This window comes from Aulonocara sp. 'chitande type north' Nkhata Bay, linkage group LG16, assembly GCF_057382095.1.
Source record: "Aulonocara sp. 'chitande type north' Nkhata Bay isolate Kocher_YH1m ecotype deep benthic linkage group LG16, A_spYH_male_GT1.1, whole genome shotgun sequence".
Lineage (NCBI taxonomy): Eukaryota > Metazoa > Chordata > Actinopteri > Cichliformes > Cichlidae > Aulonocara > Aulonocara sp. 'chitande type north' Nkhata Bay.
This window is the reverse complement of record NC_141359.1, coordinates 36,908,704-36,929,527: the sequence shown is the minus strand read 5'-3', so window position 1 is coordinate 36,929,527 and position 20,824 is coordinate 36,908,704. Positions and strand designations below refer to the sequence as shown.

General features: G+C 40.2%; 1 long non-coding RNA gene across 1 annotated transcript; it reads left to right on the top strand.

Moving 5' to 3' along the window:
• Nucleotides 1-14,852: 14,852 nt before the first annotated feature.
• Nucleotides 14,853-16,530, top strand: LOC147312025 (uncharacterized). Its single transcript, XR_015125396.1, has 3 exons — nt 14,853-15,287; nt 15,380-15,443; nt 15,745-16,530. It is a non-coding gene; the product is annotated as an uncharacterized LOC147312025 (long non-coding RNA).
• The last annotated feature ends 4,294 nt before the right edge of the window (nt 16,531-20,824 follow it).

The following is a 20,824-nucleotide window of genomic DNA, read 5'->3' as shown; positions in this document are numbered from 1 at the left end:
AAACAAAATATGTGCAGGGCATCTTGCAGTCAGAACTGTGTTCATGATATGATCATAACAGGGATGACAGAAAATATAAAAAACAACTATGCCTTTAGATATGCACCCATTTTTCAGGTGTAGCGCATTCATTGGTAGTATACACACAGAAGAACATCAGGTATCACACAGGTTGCCTGCATCCTGAAGTGCCGCTGAGCAGACCTGTCTACACACTGCATCAACAAATGTAGCTCCCCTTGTACCAACACATGCCATGGCACATTGAAACCAGTAGGCTCCCTCTGCTGATCTCACTTCCTTTCCCTCATGCCTCCACCCACACACAAAAAACACATTGCAGGACCATTCAAGCAGCAGGCTGTTCTGCCAACCACTGGCAGTGTGGCTCACAATAACATCTGTGCGTTTTCATGGTCCAGCTTCATTATACAATCTGTATACCACATGGGAATCAGTCACAGAGCATAGAAAAGATAAGATTGTGCCGATTCGTGCCACTGCCATGTGGCACTTGAACACAACAACTGCTGCTTGCTTAAAGCAGTATGCCAATTATAGCCTTGAGGCCGAAATGGCATTTTAAACCTTGCCCTTCTCCCTTCTGTTGGTCAAGCATTTGTCACTTATCTTGATGAGCTGTCTGCCTTGTAATGGCATCAAGCTGTGACCGAGGGAGCCAGCGTCTAAAGCCACCGCATGTGAAGAAGCAAATGACAAGAGGTAATTTTAACCACAGAGAAGAAGGAGAAGAAAAACAACCCCTTACTTTTTCTGCATTTGACTTTTTCTTTGATGTTTTAGCCAGCAGAAGAAAATTTACATTTTGGAGAGCAATAAGAAAGCATCACTTATTAGAAGAGTTTATTTTTGCTTCTTAGCTGAGGGCTGGCACTTCGCTTCCAAATTAAAGTAACAGTTTTGAGAATAAATAGATTTAAAATTATGGTTGCTTTTAAGACTCCAAAGCACAAACTCTTTTTTGGGCTTTCTTTTTTTTCTGCACTGAAAGGTAAAAACAAAAAAACAAAAACGTAATTAATCAGAGCGTCCACATTTTGTGCGTGATAATGAAAATAAAAGAGCAGCAAAAAAATCTGTAAAAATAAACTTTTAACTAAACATGAACACGTGTCCTCATGTGCGTTTCATTTTAGATAATTTGCTTATGTAACTTGATTAAGGTTAACATGATAACCATTTTAACTTTGAGAGGAAAGCTGAAAAGTTGTGAAATTAACTGAACTTCTTTGGAGAAAAAAGACAAAACTTTAATCACATTTTCATGGATATTAGTTAAAACTAAATTACAGGGCAGCGATAAGAGCTGTTAATGGATGCTGTAACATCTATTCCTTTATTTCAACATTTCATATTAGAGGAAACCAAAACCCAGCCGGAGCACTCCGGCTCTCCAAAATGATGTCACATATTCTATAAATGTATTATGACTGAACAGAACATGAGGTAACTTTTAAGAAACGCACAGACCCAGAGTATGCGATTCAGTTGCTGCTGCTCTGACCAACCGTAGATCAAATTCAGGGGTAACCACGACAGCCGATATTAGATTCCCCTTTCATTTTATCAGATCTATTGAACCCCTTGAGGTTTTTTGCTATGGCTTCTGATCTCATATGTTTTATGACATCAGGAATTAAAGAAACAGTGAGAAGAGAGCAAGGAAAAATATGTGCCAACTACTGTATTGTAATTGTACTTAAATTGCTGAGTGCTTTAAATGGTTTTAAGCTAGCTGACTTTATCTCCTGGCAGGATTTTTCATTCACTTACTTCATTCTCTTTAGTCTTTTTATTCATATTAGTGAAGTCATGATGATAACAAACAGAGTGGAATGTAGAGGTGAGGACCCAAATGCAGCAGAGATCATAGATCATGTTGCATGTATTCCATTACTTTTCAAGTTTCTGTACCAAAGAAAATGAACAGCAAACCAACAAAAAGGGATGGAAATATTCAAATAAGTAAAAACAAAACATGAATAAACAAATTCCTCTGGATCACAGTGTAAAGTATATAACAAAAATAATAATAATCATATGTTTTCGTAGAATAATAATCCCAGTTATAACCTAAACTGGGGACCTTACTGAGTTCAAGAAGAAAGTTTTGACTGAACTTAGTCGTGTGTTGCTTTTTCCAAATTAAAGGAAAGCAAAAAAAAAAAAAAATGCATGAAAATCTGTCAAATGTTATGGTAAAGAAATAAAGAGTGAATTGTACATTATAGAAAGTCAGAAAAGATGAAGACAGTGGTGAAGTCTTCTTCAGATGCATCATATTGCCATACAGGTTGCTGGTCAGGGATACCAGGGGAGGTTCAACGCAGCCATTTCTTTGGTAACTGGTTTGACCAAACCTAGAATCCCTGTCAGAGTTAATGGGTATCAAAATCTCTGTTAAGCCATGTAACCTAGTTCCTGAGCAGGGTTAGCAGTTGCAGTAGTGGTTAGCAGGTAAAAAAGAGAGGCAGTTAAATGATAACAAACACTGTCTTTAAGTTTGAAGTAGGTTGCTAACTGATTAACCTTACTTCTAGGTTCAGACCTCTGGGTTCAGAAATAAGTGAGATTCAGAATTCTTTGTTAGTGCATCACATTTAAAGTATGGCGTCTATGCTCCAACAGCCATTATATATATATATAAAATAAAAAAATCCCCACTCGCCCCTGTGGGCGGTTAATCCTTCAAGCTCGGGTCCTCTACCAGAGGCCTGGGAGCTTGAGGGTCCTGCGCAGTATCTTAGCTGTTCCCAGGACTGCGCTCTTCTGGACAGAGATCTCCGATATTGTTCCCGGGATCTGCTGGAGCCACTCGCCTAGCTTGGGAGTCACTGCACCTAGTGCTCCGCTTACCACTGGAACCACCGTCACCTTCACCCTCCACATCTTCTCGAGCTCTTCTCTGAGCCCTTGGTATTTCTCGAGCTTCTCGTGCTCCTTCTTCCTGATGCTGCTGTCATTCGAAACCACTAGATCGATCACTACGGCCGTCTTCTTCTGTTTGTCTACCACCACTATGTCCGGTTGGTTAGCCACCACCATTTTGTCCGTCTGTATCTGGAAGTCCCACAGGATCTTAGCTCGGTCATTCTCCACCACCCTTGGGGGCATCTCCCATTTTGACCTCGGGACTTCCAGGTTATACTCGGCACAGATGTTCCTGTACACTATGCCACTTGGTTATCGCGTTACATGTATGCCTTGCCTGCTAGCATCTTGCACCCTGCTGTTATGTGCTGGATTGTCTCTGGGGCATCTATACACAGCCTGCACCTGGGGTCTTGCCTGGTGTGATAGACCCCAGCCTCAATGGATCTTGTGCTTAGTGCTTGTTCCTGTGCTGCCATGATTAGTGCTTCCGTGCTGTCTTTCAGTCCAGCTTTGTCCAGCCACTGGTAGGATTTCTGGATATCAGCCACCTCCTCTATCTGCCGGTGGTACATACCGTGCAGGGGCCTGTCCTTCCATGATGGTTCCTCGCCTTCCTCCACTTTCTTGGATTTCTGCTGCCTAAGGTATTCACTGAGCACGCTGTCAGTTGGGGCCATTTTCGTGATGTATTCATGGATGTTCGTTGTCTCATCCTGGACTGTGGAGCTGACACTCACCAGTCCCCAGCCTCCTTCCTTCCGCTTAGCGTACAGCCTCAGGGTGCTGGACTTGGGGTGAAACCCTCCATGCATGGTAAGGAGCTTTCTTGTCTTTATGTCAGTGGCTTCTATCTCCTCCTTTGGCCAGCCTATTACCCCAGCAGGGTATCTGATCACGGGCAGGGCTTAGGTGTTGATAGCCCGGATCTTGTTCTTACCATTCAGCTGACTCCTCAGGACTTTCCTGACCCTCTGCAGGTACTTGGTGGTTGCAGCTTTCCTAGCGGCCTCTTCCCATTCGCCTGTGGGATCCCCAGGTACTTGTAACTGTCCTCTATGTCTGCAATGTTGCCTTCTGGTAGTTTGATCCCATCCGTTCTGACTACCTTCCCTCTCTTTGTTACCATCCGACTACATTTCTCCAGCCCAAACGACATTCCGATGTCATTGCTGTATAGCCTGGTAGTGTGGATCAGTGAATCGATGTCTCGTTCACTCTTGGCATACAGCTTGATGTCATCCATGTACAGGAGGTGCCTGACAACTGTTCCATTCCGTAGTCGGTATCCGTAGCCAGTCTTGTCAATTATCTCACTGAGGGGGTTAAGGCCTATGCAGAACAGCAGTGGGGACAGAGCATCTCCTTGGTAGATCTTGATAGTAGCACTTGATGGTGACTTGTGCTATGGGCTCGAGGTTGGCCTCCAGTGTTGCCCGCCACATCCCCATTGAGTTCCTGATGAAGGCTCTCAGGGTCATGTTGATCTTATATAGTTCTAGGCATTCCAGGATCCAAGAGTGGGGCATTGAGTCATAGGCCTTCTTGTAATCAATCCAGACAGTGCACAGGTTGGTCAGTCTGGTCCTGCAGTCTCGGCTGACTGCTTGGTCTGCCAGTAGCTGGTGTTTTGCGCCTCTGGTATTCTTGCCCATCCCTTTCTATGCCCCGCTCATGTATTGACCCATGTGCCTGTTCATCTTAGCCGATATGATGCCTGACAGGAGCTTCCACGTGGTGCTGAGGCAGGTTATTGGTCAGTAGTTGGAGGGGACCGGTCCCTTCTGGGGGCCTTGAGGATCAGGACTGTCCGGCCTTTGGTTAGCCATTCCGGGTGTCTCTCTCGTCAACTAGCAGCTGGTTCATTTGTGCTGCCAGGCGCTCGTGGAGTGCAGTCAGCTTCTTCAGCCAGTAGGCGTGAACCATGTCAGGGCCTGGTGCTGTCCAACTCTTCATACTGGAGACCCTTTCTTGGATATCTGCCACTGTGATGGTTACTGGACCCTGTTTGGGGAGGTCGCTGTGGTCTGCCCTCAGATCCACTAGCCACTGAGCATTGCCGGTATGGGTTGCGTCCTTCTCCCATATGCTCTTCCAGTTTGCTCCGTCTCCAGCCTTGGTGGTGCGGCAACAGTGCTAACCACCGTGCCACCGTGCTGCCTTAAGAAGTATTTAGTTAAATTACTTATTTAGTAATTAAGTTACTTTTCTGACACAGTAATTAGATAAGTATTTTAAATACAATATTGACTAAGTAATTAGTAATTAATTACTTTTTTAAAGTAACATATCCAACACTGCCTGTGATTATGGCAGAGGATCAATAGTGGGCCAACAACCCTCTTAGGCACATTCCCACTAGGGCTTAAAAATCTGGGACTCTCCACCATTTGTTCTTAAAAATGAAGAAGCTTCTATGAGATTTAAAACATCTTCAGGAAATCAAGTCCAGACACATTTCTTTCCAAACTCCTTAGACTTCAATGACCTTGATGACTGAGAACCTTCACAGACATATCCAAGTCAACGCTTTATGACAAAAAAAAAAAAAAGCAACATCTCTTGGTGAGACTTTCCAATTGAGTGAAAGGGGCGTGTTTACAGAGGAAAATAGATGCACCCGGAAAGAAAGTGGGACTCCCAGTGGCTGTCAGCCAGCTGACCTTTTGCTGACGTCTGAGTTGCTATATCTGTAAGTAGTGACTCACCAGACCTTTACTACAGTAATGCAGTGAGTACAGTGAGTGTACAGTAGTTTTAATGGTCCACACTTCAAATTGACCAAGAATAAATCTGTGTGGGTTGGTAATCAATATCAGCATCTCATTGATTGCGTTGCTAGTTTCTGAGCTTGCACGCCCTTGAAACTAATTTTCTGGCTCAGGCTGTTTTCTGAACAAAACATTCTCTACTTTATACACCCTGCCACAAGCACTCGTATTTTTAACTGTTAAACAGAATGGGACAGCACTAAGTAAACAAATATGTCCAAATGGCAGTTCCAGTCTTAAAAACATCTCACATTCATTCATCTATTTTCAAAATCACTTATCCTCTTAAATCGTGCAGGAACACGACTTAATCTGGGAGCACAACGGTTGAGAGGTTTGCAACCTGCGTAGCTGATCAGTACACTTTAATAACACTGATGTGAGGATGTTCACCCAAGATTCTGGTGTCAAAGTTTAAATTATGGTTTACCAACACCAACTGTTCTCATTTCCAGGTATTCTGTCAAAGCTGGTGGTTTGTCTTGATTACACACAAAGATTGACTTTGGTTGCAGCATTAGTTTTCTTAGGACTGTCACTCCCAACTCCTCATCTGTCTTTTCAAAGAGTTACTGGTTGAAAGGGCTGGATTTTCACCCACAACATTTTCATAACTGTAAAAAGTAATTTTCTGTGAAAAATTAAACATAAATATAAAATCTAAAAAGTAAGTGGAAAACAGTGGAACCAAATGTAAAACATGATGGTCCAAATCTGACACAAACCACAGGCTGCGATGTATGTCGAATCTATTCTTCCAGGCTTTTTTATAGGTGGCCAATGTTGCGGTGCAGTGGTGCATCACGCCATCGACGCTGAAAGAAGACCTTGTACATAACTGAGACATTGGTGGCAATGAAAACAATATTACGTGACATCAAGGGATAAGACGCTACCATCAGTAATTAGAATCAGACACACTGTTATAATGACTTATTGACATTACAACCTTTAACCAGATAAGGCAGAGAAACCTTATTGTATGTTGTTCAGCTTTTAAAATATATTTTATCTTCAATAGTTTGGGCTTGCTCTCGCATTTTCAATCTCCACTCCTACTCTGGTCATGATCAAAGATCAAAAAGAGTACCTCACTTGCAGAATCTCCACCCGAACTCGCCCATCTCAAATTTTCCATTTTGTTGAATAGCTTGTAAGAATTTTCTGAAACTAGCTCAAGAGGACAAAATATGCCCCGCTTAAAGGAGTCTGACTGATTTACTGGACAGCTGCCCAGGTGGAAATCTTACCAGCACACCCAACCAACCGCACAGTGACAGGTCAAAGAATGTCAAGAATATGAACACAGTTAAAGACATAAGACGTGGCAGGAACAAAAGTCATTGCTCAAAGGTCATTTCCCCCCCAAGTAAATACTTGGTGTGGCACATAACTCTTATTATTCACATCTATGTGCATGAATTCACACAGTAAAGTGGTTCCTTTTACACAGAAGATTTATTAATGGCAGGTAGGCCTTGGATCTCTCCTTTGACACAAAACAATTGCTCCTTGGGTACCACAGTGGTTCTGAATAAAGATGTTTTTAAATCACTGGCTAAAATGATTATTGAACAGAAAACATGTAGATGAGGAAGAAGTAAACATGAAAGAACGAGGCTGAATGAAGAGAGAGATTTTAGATAGAGCAGTTGGGTACAGCAGAGCAGAAGAAAGAGAAATAAAAAGTCTGCTCGAAGCCGAGTACTATAATGAGACAGCTGGGGGCCCACAGAAAATGAACAACCAGGCAGAGAAGGAGTGAAAGCGATGGCCAATGCAAAAAAAAAGACAGCGGAAATAAGCAGTAGAAATGGAGCAAGCGACTGGATGGCAGCAAAATAGGCGTAGATTCTAAGCGGATAGGTGATAAGAGGCGAGACAAAGTAAGAAGCAGGCAGAGAGGTTTTGTTGGAGCAGCTCGTTACTGCTGAGCCAACTCATGCTCTCTTGTCATCTCCAAGAGCTAATTGGCACCTCCAGTGTGAAAATCCAAGCCTGTGTACTCATTCTCACAGACATGCTGCACACAAACACGCAGTCCCATGCCTACACACATACAGACTTGCAGGGGGTAGAAAAATAATCTAAACACCTCACAGAAAAACCCTTTACCTTACTTTGACAAGCTATAATAAATAACAAAGAAAATAACTGACGGGGTGGTGTAAGAGATTGCCGCATCAAAATCAGGGATGTTTCCATCACTGTGTTGTCTTCATCTTTATAAGGACACTGGTCACAGTAAATGGTTACGCTTTTTTACTATGTAAACATATAAAACGGTACCAATGTTTATATTGTCCATTTAAATTTAAGACAAGAGAGTTAACAGGTTATGAAGCATGCCTCTTGTTGCTAGGGGTACAAGTAAAATGTGAACTACGCACGCTTCCTTGGAACCAATAAAAAAAAAAATCCCAAAATTCATCCCACAGTATCATATTATTATTGAGAGCAATGTTAATACTTGTATACAGCTATCACATTCAAATACTTCAAATATGTTGTTTACTTCTATTGACTTTGTGTCTCATGTACCTACGTTAGTACGCTTGAATAAAGCCTCAGATGGAGAACCAAGAAAGCATTTTTCCATTTCTTTTTTGTCGTTGTGTTCACTTTTGATAACACATTATATCTTATGATAAGAATAAGCATACACGCAATGCAAGCAAGAAATATAATGTTTAGATTATTTTTTCTCACAAGCCTCGAACATGAAAAGGACCATTTCTGCATGTTTTTTTTTAACACAAATAGTTGAAGAATTTAAGGTTCCTATATGGCAAAAAAAAAAAAAAAAAGGATTTCCAACACAACACCAGGATATACAGCAATGACATCGGAATGTCGTTCAAACTGGAGAAGTGTAATCAGATGACAACAGAGAGAGGGAAGGTAGTCAGAACTAAGGGGAACAAACTACGAGAAGGCAACAATTCCGACATAGAAGACAGTTACAAGTAACTGGGGATCCCACAGGCAAATGGGAACCATGGAGAGGTCGCTGGAAAAGCTGCAACCAAGTACCTGCAAAGGGTCAGACAAGTCTTGAGGAGTCAGCTGAATGGTAAGAACAAGATCCGGGCTATCAACACCTACGCCCTGCCCATGATCAGGTACCCTTCTGGGATAATAAGCTGGCCAAAGGAGGAGATACAAGCCACTAACATCAAGACGAGGAAGCTCATGGAGGGTTTCATCCCAAGTCCAGCACCCTGATACTGTAAACTAAGCAGAAGGAAGGAGGCTGGGAACTAATGAGTGTCAGTGCCACACTCCAGGATGAGACAATAAAAACCCACGAGTACATCAGAAAGATGCCCACGACTGACCGCATGCTCGGTGCAGAAACCCCCAAGCTAGGTGAGAGGCTCCAACAGATCTCTGGAACAACATCCGAGCTCTCTGTCCAGAAGAGTGCAGAGTGCAGGACCCTCAAGCTCCCAGGCCAAAGGCCGCAATAGATCCAATAGACTGAAACCTAAATTCTGCATCATGGGAATGAACAAAAACAATTATTTTTTTTTCTGACAGCTTTTTATAAGACAACAAGAAAGTGCTCTGAGGTGAGCAATAACAGTAGCAATTGTCTGTAGTGTGCTCATTAGCTAATGACTTATCATTGACAAGTATTTAGCCAATCCATGAGCTGTTTTACAGTCTGACCTAACCCTGTTGCCTCACATCCAGTTTCTAAATACCACGATTATGAAGCTGAAGACAGAAAAATCAATGATCAACATCATGGTAGCTATGCCCCTCTTTTAAACCGTTTGTGACCATACAGGGTGGCACAGTTTGGTCACACTACTGTCAACATTGTTGTCATTATAGTAATAACCCGGTGCATGCTGCAGTATACAACCACAAACCAATACACAGATCTATAATACACTAAAGATTCTGACAGAACAGTGCATTACAACCTTAGCACCACTCCACAGACTCAAATGAAAGCAATAGGATGCTGACTGCTGTTCAGTTAATATTGCTTCAGGGTTATCTGTTAGTCCACAATTAGTTAAGTATGAATGGGGAAATACATTGAATGAAAAACATGCAAAGGTGGACACTTTAATGAGTATAATAAAATATGAGCCCCAAGTCTTACAACAGACAGATACAGGGATCACAAGCACGTGTTCTCGGAGGCAAGGACACGGACAAGTATAAACACGTCTCAGTTTTCAATTTCTCTTAATTTTTCACACCATCATTGTTACACACATATTCACATTGGTGAAATATTTGTGTACTACAGATAACAGCTTGTTGATTTTATGAGCTTTCCCATCTGTAATTACAGGGAATAGAAAACTGCAGATGAAGAGCAGCTCTTCATGCTCTTCATGTTGGAGAAAGATAACAGTGTTAAAAAGCTGAGTGTTTGTTGAAAACACAACAAATCCAATATGAGTTACAGATTAGAATAATAAAACATGGAGTGTTATAGTGGTTTATAGTTTCAGAAGAAAGCATAAAATGATCACATTTACAAAATCATCAGCCTTGATAACAGTTGACATTTAATAGATACTGATGTTAGATTTGGGCATTTGTCCATTTCCTTGTGTTTGGTAAAATAATAATGAATAATAATGGATTGCATTTATATAGCGCTTTTCGGGACCCCTCAAAGCGCTTTACAATACCACTATTCATTCACTCTCACATTCATACACTGGTGAAGGCAAGCTACAGTTGTAGCCACAGCTGCCCTGGGGCAGACTGACAGAGGCGAGGCTGCCATATCGCGCCATCGGCCCCTCTGGCCATCACCAGTAGGCGGTAGGTGAAGTGTCTTGTCCAAGGACACAACGACTGAGACTGTCCGAGCCGGGGCTCAAACCGCCAACCTTCTGATTACAAGACGAACTACCAACTCTTGAGCCACGATCGCCTCCCCCCAAAAAGCACTGACCTTTCATTAGATATTATTAATCTCTGGTTCTTTTCCACAGCATGTTTTTTTTTTTATCTTCTTTGCATCACCCCCAGTCGCTCACAGCAAACGGGCCTGACCTGTGGGAGGTTTCTTCCTGTTAGAAGGGAGTTTTTCCTTCCTACTGTCACTAAGTACTTGATAATAGGGGTTTTATGATTGTTGGGGTTTTCTCTGTATTATTGTAGGGTCTTTACCATGCAATACAAAGCACCTTGAGGTGACTGTTGTTGTGCTATATAAATAAAATCAAATTAAAAAATATGTCAGTGTTTCCGTTAGCATAGCTTCCTTACTAAAGCAGGGGGATACAGTAACATGCATGAATCGGTTTCTAACCAACAAACCTTTACTGATGTGATTATTGTGTGGTGCTACAAAGGAGTGTCTTCATAAGTAAATACAGCAACAAACATCGCAATCTTAGCATATGGACCTTATACAGTATCAGGTATGAACAATAAAATTTCCAATAAATATCAAAAAATATTTGTTATAATAAATCAGTATAAACATGCAGCTTGTGGGGATAGGTTAATTGGATAATCCAAATTGCCAGTAGGTGTGAATGTGCGAGTGAATGTGAGCGCGAATGGTTGTCTGTCCCTGTGTGTTGGCCCTGCAACAGACTGGCGACCTGTCCAGGATGTACCCCGCCTTTCGCCCTATGACAGCTGGGATAGGCTCCAGTGCCCCCCACGACCCTGAAAAGAATAAGTGGAAGCAAATGGATGGATGGATGGATGGAAACCAGTATAAAGTCTATACAGTTCCTCTGCAAAAGAAACATTAGCTTTAAGGTATGGCTTTTTCAAGTTCACTATGTAAAACTGATGTTAGAAAGATTCTGTAATTAATGCAAGCTTTAATGAAAATAAAAATCAAATAAAAAAAAGATTTTGGGCCATGGCAGGCTTAGTTTAGAGGCTGGGAATAAATAGGGTTTTTTCTTTCCTTTTAAATCTTGAGAAAATATACTGCATATACAGTTTCAGCTGTGAGGTGTAGACTTAGCAGGTTAGCTGTTTGTCAACTTTTAAAAACCTAATTTCTTCTGCTTTCTATTGCACATGGCTTGACATTTGGAGAGGGATCAAAACAGGATTTTATAGTGTTTATAAAATTCAAGCTCTACAATGACCAGGACCATATTCATGTGTATTTAAGCAGCACCTTAAAAAAAGCATGTCTTAGCTGTATTTTAAAATTCGTGGACATGCTAGTCTTGTTTTGATTTTGGAGGCACAGTATTTCTATTACTTACAGAATCCTCAACCAGAGGAACTGGCCTTTTCAAGCCGAGGGCTATCAGGCTGTGGTCTCGCCTTTCTACATCAAGGAAAATGAGACTTCCATTACCGACTGTGCCACCACCTGCTGCTCCTACAATCTCTGTAATCCAAAGATGCCAGCTGCTGACACCTCAATCACATTCACTGTCTCCCCTTGGAAAATTTACCCGCCAACCACAGGAGTGCTACAAAACCCTGTTTTTCTCCAAAGTGATGAGACAGGCTCTTTTGCTGTGTTTGGTAGTAGGGCAAATGTTGGGGACTTGAAAAAGATGGTCTGACTAGTATGCTTTAGAGAACATGCTATCAGAAGATGCAGTCCCCAAGTGTGTGAGGGATTTTTGAATGAAAAAAAATTACAAAAATGCACACTTTTCCAGCACGAATGGAAAAAAGGGAGCGGGCAGAGGTTTCTCAGAGATATCAAAGCATTCAGTTTTAAAGGCTAAAACAAGGGATGGCCAAATTTAAATCAGTTATGGTTTTTGCCTTGTATGGGCCACACCTCAAATGCCAAAAATGACAACATTTTCTTTTCTAAATAACAGTAAAGTATTTGTGTGTCATGTGGTGTAATTGCACTAGTAGGCATCCATCTACTGTATACCAAGTTTCTGGGATATTAAGACTCCACTCAGTCCAGTCCTGGATAGAAATCTTTAGGAGTAATCTCTTGAGACCACCGTGGTTGGCCTGCCTCCACCTGCCTGATCTGTTGTTGCACTGACGCATGGAAACAGTTGAGGTTTCTTGTTGTCATATTAAAAATGTAGTGTAGCTTGGTCATGTTTTCTTGGCTAACAGTGTCCTGAACATGACATTGGTTGATGTTTGTTCACTGACTGAGGCAGAAAATTATTGACATGGTTGTAACTTTGCACATAATGGGCAAAAATGCTTTTCATACCTTATTTGGGGTAAAGCTGAGCTGACAATGTTTTTTTTTGTAAGTGCTGTGATTGACTGGGGATTCTGACGACTGAACAGAAAACATGTAGATGAGGAAGAAGTAATTGCAATTGCATTGCCATAATGGTTGCTGAGTGGCGAGACTAACTTCTAGAATGACTTTTATATTTTAAGGTCTTAAGACAGACTTAAAATTTGGATATTTGAGTGTATATCATAGCTGTATCTGTGTATGTCTTTCACTTCCCCTCTGTAATACCTCTCGTTGGAAATTACAGCTTCAGGTAACCTGCATTCTTTCATTCCATTACACCTTAACCTAAAGGGATAAATTAAATATTGCATTATCTTTATAATGATCCCACTGCTTCGCCACACCGACCCCTGGTACAATCAAGGACCCCTTTGAATGAAAATGAATCATAAACTGGTATTACATGTTCCTTTGGGAAACGTATTCTCAAGATCTTAATAATTCATCAGCACTAATGCAAATGGTTGATAAATGGTACAATGACTAATTTATTATTATTGTAATATTAGAGTTGAAATTGAATAGATGTGTATAATTTGGAAAGTAGTTTCTATTTTAAGCACAGCCCATTCTGACCGGTTTGGCTGAAAAGGGAATTATTAGCATAAAACATGCTGATAGGAAATGAGAAAGTGTAGCAAGTTTAATTTTTAATTGTCTTCTACTTATTCCACCCACATGCGTGAACTTTGTTCAGGTTTCAATCATGCCTACTTGAGGGAAGAAAGAACAAGCATCATTTGTTTCTGATACACAGCATTTCACTTAGTACTGATCTCAGTCCATTGCCGCACCCTGAAACCAACCATTTTCACCTCAGGGTGACTAATTTTTCACTGGCCACAAGCAAAAGGCCACCAAGTAGACAGGCATAACAGGAATCAATGATTTCTACTTGACACATGGTGCTTTTCTCCACACTTCCTTACCTCGATGCAAACTAATTTTCTTTTAACCCTTATGTCACTCAACCTGACGGCTGCAGGCATTTGCAAAACATTATGCCCCACACCTCCAAAGGAAAACAGGTTCTGCCTCAGGAAAAAGGTCTTTAATAGCATATTGATCAAAAATGAACTGAGTGCACAAATGAGAACATGGCAAAGTGCAAATATTACAAACTACCTAGCCCTGACCAAATGAAGGTTTGATCGATCCAGGATTAATTGCATTCGTTTCAGATCACAGCTGAATAACAGCGTTTGATGTTCAATCCGAGGCTCATACAGCAAAATACAAAAGCTTCCCATTCAAACAAATCTATCAAATATTATTTCTCACAAACTCTATTTTAAGAACATGAAGTGAATCACTGTTTGAATGCTTAAAGCCAGCTGTGCAGAAATGTTTTGATGATATTACCATGTACTGTTGATAATGACATGTGCAATTTTACATTGAGGACCATTATTGTGAAATTATTCCACAATTTGTTGACAGTTTTTTGCAGACTGGTAAACCTCTGCTCATCATTACTTCTGAGACACTGTGCCTCTTTGAGATGCCCTTTTTTTTTATACCCAATCAGGTTACTGACCTGTTCAGATTAACGTAATTAGTTGCTAAATGCGCCACCAGCTGTTTCTCTTTTTTTTTGTACCACTTATTTTTCCTGCTTTTTTTGGCTTCCCATCTGAACTTTTTTTGCAATGTGTTGCTGCCATCAAATACAAATGCACAAATTCTTTTTCATGAAATTGTAAAATGTCTTTGACATGTTTTCTATGCTCTATTGTGAATAAGATCTTTTTTATGTAGATTTTACACAATGTACCAACTGTTATGGAATTGGGGTAGTAAAATAACCCCTTTTAGGCAGTCAAAAGTTTAACAACCCATAACAAAAAGTTGTCATGGATTGCCTGATAAGCAATTCTGAGGTTTTCTGCTTAAAGCTGTTTCCTCTTGGCATCTCTTTTATAGTTAAAGCTGTTGTTAGTTATGGGTTCATCATCCCAGGAAATCACGGTGTGGTTTGTGCATCAAAACTACATGAATATGTAACCCACATACAATGAGGGTACCACTTTAAGGACTGATATGAGGAGAGATGGACAGCCTGCCCAACCAATCGAAATGCACAGGTCCCAGTATGTTTTGACCAATGGGAGAGCAGTCTGCCGCTGTATGTCCCACCTACGTGCTCTGTGTTTGCTGCTATGTGTGGAGGTAGTCGCGTGCTGGCAGGAGAAAAGAGAGACTGAAGCTTTTGAGCTGGAAAAAAGTATTAGATATAAGTTGCAACCAACTGTGTTGCACATAAGTTCACTGGTTATCAGCTAACTTTCATGTTAAAAGTAGCCACAGTGAGTAAACAGGCAAATGCTGCATTTTTCTGGTGACTTTAGAAAGTACCACGTGGAGGTAAACTGTTAGCCTTTGTTAGCTCTGGTTGCTATCAACTGCCTGGAAGTTCATCTCAATCTGCTTCCAGAAGCAAGGTAACACTTGAAGCGCAACTTATGTTTATTTTTCCTTCATGTCGTATTACGGTTATTAAAGAGAAAACAACATGTCCTGTTACGTTATTTAGAGCCCTGCATTTTCCGACCGAGAGACACTATGCCATTGTCTTCGGCCGTGATGCGCTGAGATCGGTGAGCACATGTTGTATGTCTCAGTTAGTTCACGTCTGTTTCACATTTTATTGTTGAGAAACTGAATTAATCTCAATTGTTTGATTAATAATTGTCGACTATGTGACATATATGCATATGCACTGACTTTACTTGGTTTAATGCAGTTTGTGTAAGAGAAATGTTTTTTTTTTTGCAAATTTGAGTATTTTTATTGCAAATTTATGTTGAATGTGATTTAAACAAAATCCTAAGTTGTGAATTATAGCTAGAACAGCATAATTAATATTTGAATTGCTCTTCTGACCCTGTCTGTTGACAGGTCAGGTTTTTTTTGTATGCTGAATTGTTCCTGAGGTGGATTCCTCCAGTGAAATAGATGGCGAGCCTTCCCACCTGGACTTAGAGAGACTGAGATTCGCTTCTTTTCCACTTGATGATCTGCTGCACCTTGCGGTGTGGTAGGACTGTATCACTCACACTTTCACGCACAGCTGGTTATACATAAGACCACTGACTGACATTCTCTCATCCCTATTTTCTTTCACACCCTGGGAATTTTTTGGACTTTACCCCTTGGACATTTTTTATTTGGGACTTTAAATAATGAGCTGTTGTGTAGAGCATTCTCCACATGTGAAAAGAGTGTGAAATTTTCATTTGAATGTGCATTGGATTTGTGTAATCTGTTTCTATAAGAGTTAAGGAGTCAGGTTACTAGGGTGCACCCGAGCATTGAAACCCGAGCATTGAAACCCGAACATTGAAAACCAAAAATAACACTTGGCCAAGTCATTGCTTTAGTAGTTTGTGTTTTACTTTTCTTTTAATTTTTGTAAGTTTCCTTTCTACCATTGTAAAGTGTCTTTAACCTGTGCTTGTCAACCTTATGGTTTATGTCACTAAAGTTGGACGGTTCTTTTGAGTTACATTCTTGTCTCTGTGTCTCATTTGAACACACCCCTGTGCTCCTATAGTCGAGCCTATTGGCCCATTGATATATTCTTTTCAACAATTCCCCTTACTGTGTTACAAATACATATTACACACATTAGAAAGCTCTTTTTTAATGTCACCACATTTTGCTCACCTGATGAACATCCTTGTGGCATCCCACCATTAAACAATATATTGTTAGTTGCTAATGTTTAGGCACTGTAGTGCTACAAGTACTGCTAAATGTACGGGGAATGCTAATTTAGCTCTGCATAATCATGCTAAATAAGATGCAGCATCTATCAGGGAACATGTCTGGGCTGCTTCAAACTTTAAAAACTATCTACAGTGTTCAGTATTTATAATCCTGGTCTTTAGTTTTGGAGTCTTTCAGGAGTTCATACCACAAGCGCTTTGCAGGCTTTCATGTTCAAGGTTTCTGTACACTAAGTTTACATGTGATTTACATGTAGAGATGTACCTTCGAAACGCCTCCAAGGCCTTCGGTGCTCTTTCTCTCTGCAACTTCACTAAGGACCACCCATAGACTGTTAATTACTGGTCAGGATGCTGGAGTGAAAAATGAATTTAGGTGAAGACCTCAACATGATGCAGCAGCATTTTCAAAGACCTAAAGGGTATTAGACTTTTTGATAACTATGTAATCAAAATTGAGAGCAAAGGCCATTGAAGGGCACGGGAAGACTTACGATTTGCGGGGGCAATAAAGTTTTCTTGACGTTAAATAAAAGTGATGTAGACAGCTTTCTGTCATGTAAAAATTAAAGGTTTCGTCATCCTGCCCTTTGTGATGTTTTACATAACCAATCTTTCAAATAGATGCAGAACGCTGACAGAAAGGTTTAAAGATTTGAAGATCAAATTTGGTCAGATTTGGTCTCTGGATTCAAAGGTGACTGTGGAAATGATGTTAAGACAAAGGAAATGTTCTGAGTAATTTTACTATACATTCGTTTTTATTTAGCTACAGTATCAGTTGAGGGTGACTCAGCGATGCAGTGGTAAGTACTGTTGTGTCACAGCAAAAAGATTGTGATCTTTCTGCTTAGTCCAGCTTCCTTGCAGTTTTTAAAGATAAGTATAGACTTTTTATCATCGGTTCAAAGTGGGAATGGTTACAGTGTAGCTGTACTCCTTTACATTAAAAGAAAATCTAGGTTATTATACAGCTGTTTTACTCTTTCAGCTCAATAAAAATCAAATTGGGCCCATGACTTAAAATAACAAGGTGAAAAAAAGAATAGTAAGGGAAGAAAATTTGGGGCTGAACAGCTTCTGTAAGGACACAGTATTAGGTAATTTTTCCCATTTGTATGTAAAATAACAGTCCAAGAAACCTCATTCTCATCCCTCCCTCGCTGTGTTGCTCTAACACGTGAAACGTGTGCTCCGTCTGTCTCCTGAGGAGTTTTCCGAAATAGAATTGCAGACTCATCTTTGAAGGACAGAAATCCAGTAAGTCAACCTGTTAATACACTGAGCCCCTCTGTGATTTTTCAGCGACAGTAAATTACTAGGTAAAAGACAGGTAATACAGATATCAATCTGATCCTCCAGTCCCTGTTTCTTCATTACTCTGGGCCTTCTTCAGCAGACTATAGATGGAGCCTTACTAAGAATGAATCACTAACCATTTTAGATAATTCATGTGTTAGGTTATTATTTTGGCCACATAATGTTATGAGTCAGAAGAATATATAATTGGATTTCTGATGTCTGCTAATCAGTTACTTCTGTTTATGATTTTTGGTACATGGTTATACAGTTATGGACATAGTTGTTGACTGTAGAAGCTCACACATCCTATGCAGCAACATTGATGCAAACTTAGAGGCAGTAGTTAGAGAGAACTGCAGCAGCAAACAGCAATGACATTTCTGTAGAAGCAGACCAAAGCAAGACGAGCAAGGAAGGCTTCAAAGCTCTCGCCTCTTTCTGAATGTATGATGTCGTTGCTGGCGGAACTGAATTGAACTGAATTTGAAAGTGAAAGCTCAACATGTTAACACACTGATGCAATCACCAGCCAATGAAATGTTATGAAACTATTATGGGAGGTCAGGATGCTTTCTAGTTCGTCCCACATTCAATTTGTAAATGAACAATAACAGTAATAGCAGTAATACGTGGCTAACTTGGCTAATGTTAACCGCAAAGCTAGCAGCTGGCCTCGCTCTTACAGTTAGCCATGTGACTGACACACACACACACACACACACACACACACACACACACACACACGTGTCAGGTATGTTTTAATGTCCATGTGAATGACTGCACAAAACAGCTAAGCACTAATGAGCTAATGCAGCAGCAAGTTCTCTTCATAGACATTATTTTTTAATATATATGTATGTATACTTATAGCAACCAATGCAGAAGTGCCTTAAACCTGCATCCTCTCTAATGACAACCAGATTGTAAGAATAAGTCTGATCATATTATAGAAGAATAATAGAAAATGACTTAAATTAACATTTTTCTGATTAGGTTATGCTTATTGAACACATCATGCTGTTTATTTTGTAAATTATGTTTCCAATTAGGGTAAAAGAAAAACACTAATTCAGGGTTTGCTTTAAGGTGGGCTTGTGATTCACAAGTCACTTCTATATGAGCATGCAGCTTCCTTCAGTTTCCCACTGATATACACTGGCTTGCTATGTTTAGTTTCAAAATACCAAGATGGCAACAGTGAAAATGCTCAGCTTGAGGCTTCACAGAAGGAATTCATTAACTGGTGGGTTACATCGTGGCATCTTTTATCTACAACCTCTGGTTCCCTTTCTTTGATGATCTTTGATGATCTAAAAACATACAGCTCCTATTTACTTATAATAGCAACTGTGTGTTGTGGGACACTTAGTGTATTTCATGTCATGATACTGAAGACTATTCAGTCTATTCAGTCACTAACCGTGTGTGGTTTGCATGTTATTTTTCTCTCACCAGGAGCTGTCCATGTTCATATGGGCTGTGGGGGAAAATGTAGCTGCTTAACAAATGCTAGCATGATGAAGCACTCCTGTTCTGTGAACTTTCATTCAAAACTCTGTCCAAACACTCTGTTCCACATTTTCCATTACACTGAAAATTATTTCCAGGCATGTTTTGTTAGCAGTGGATAGAGCAGGATGGCCTCTTGGGGCAATCAGTGGTTACACTTGACTATAGTAACCACTGAGACTATGGAGAACCTGATTTTATGTCACTTTGACTGCACACAAAGATTATTCAATTCAGAGTCACCTGGTGTGAACTTAAAGTAATGTCATTCAAGCATCAGGGAGTGTGACAGGCGTGAAATACATGAGAGGAAAGAAATAAGAAAGAACAGAAAAAAGGTCCAGGTAACACACCTGCTAATATGAGCAGCACTAGTTTAACAAGGACAATTTTGAATCCAGCTAAATAAAGTTAGAAAAAAGTACAAATAAAATAAACAAAAGTATGCGCGAAAAAAACTGTACCTATACAAAAAGAAAGTTATGATGCCAACATCACACCTAAGTGGAAGAACCTCGACAGGTTAATATATGTGTCACCATATTCTACATTTATATTCATGCGGAGAGCAATTCAAGGCATCCTGTGAAGTAAAGGTAATGCTGAGCTTCAACAGTGTTGCTTGTTTTAAACATGAGAAAAATTCCACACCGCAGACTTTTAATAGATATTCCCACTGGGAGAAATTTGACAAGCTGTCAAAACACCTCTGTTGTTACTGGACATTGTCGAAAATTCTTAGAAGTGTGGGGGCACATTTGCAGATTTTTTGAAAGCCATAAATACACTTATTGAGAGCAGAAACTTAGACGGGTCTTGAGGAAATTTAGCTTCTCGTTTTCCATTGTCCATTATTGTCACTATATTTCATGCCTTTTTTAAAATTACAAACTGAAATCTTTTTTCAGCATTGCTGAGTTTTTTCAGTCTGTACCGATACTTCCACTGCTTATTGAATTGTTATTCAGTGAAAGAACAGATAATAAATGTTATTCTCTTCTAATCAACACTTGTGTCTGAATGTGTATGCTGGTAGAGGAATCATCTTATTTTTCCTTAAATATCAGTATATAGAAAATATTCCTGGTTACTATGAGCCACTAAATTAATAGAAAATATATTGAACTGTTCATACTACTATGAAGCAGCTATTCTGTTCAGGTACTATGACATGTTATACCACTGGTATAACATCGGTGCATTGGTAGTCCACTGATATAGCTATAATTCTGGTAATTGCTGCATAAGAGCTCATTTCACCTCCAGGCCTGTGGAAATGTTCATACTGGTTTAGTTGTATGGTTTCCCAGGGTGCTGCTCTGCAGGGGATTGTTTTCCACACAAATGTTATTTTCTCATGAAGAAAAAGACGAAATTGTTGACTTGTTAAATAGCTTTGATTCTAAGATGCCAAAAATAACAGCGTTGCTGACTATGAC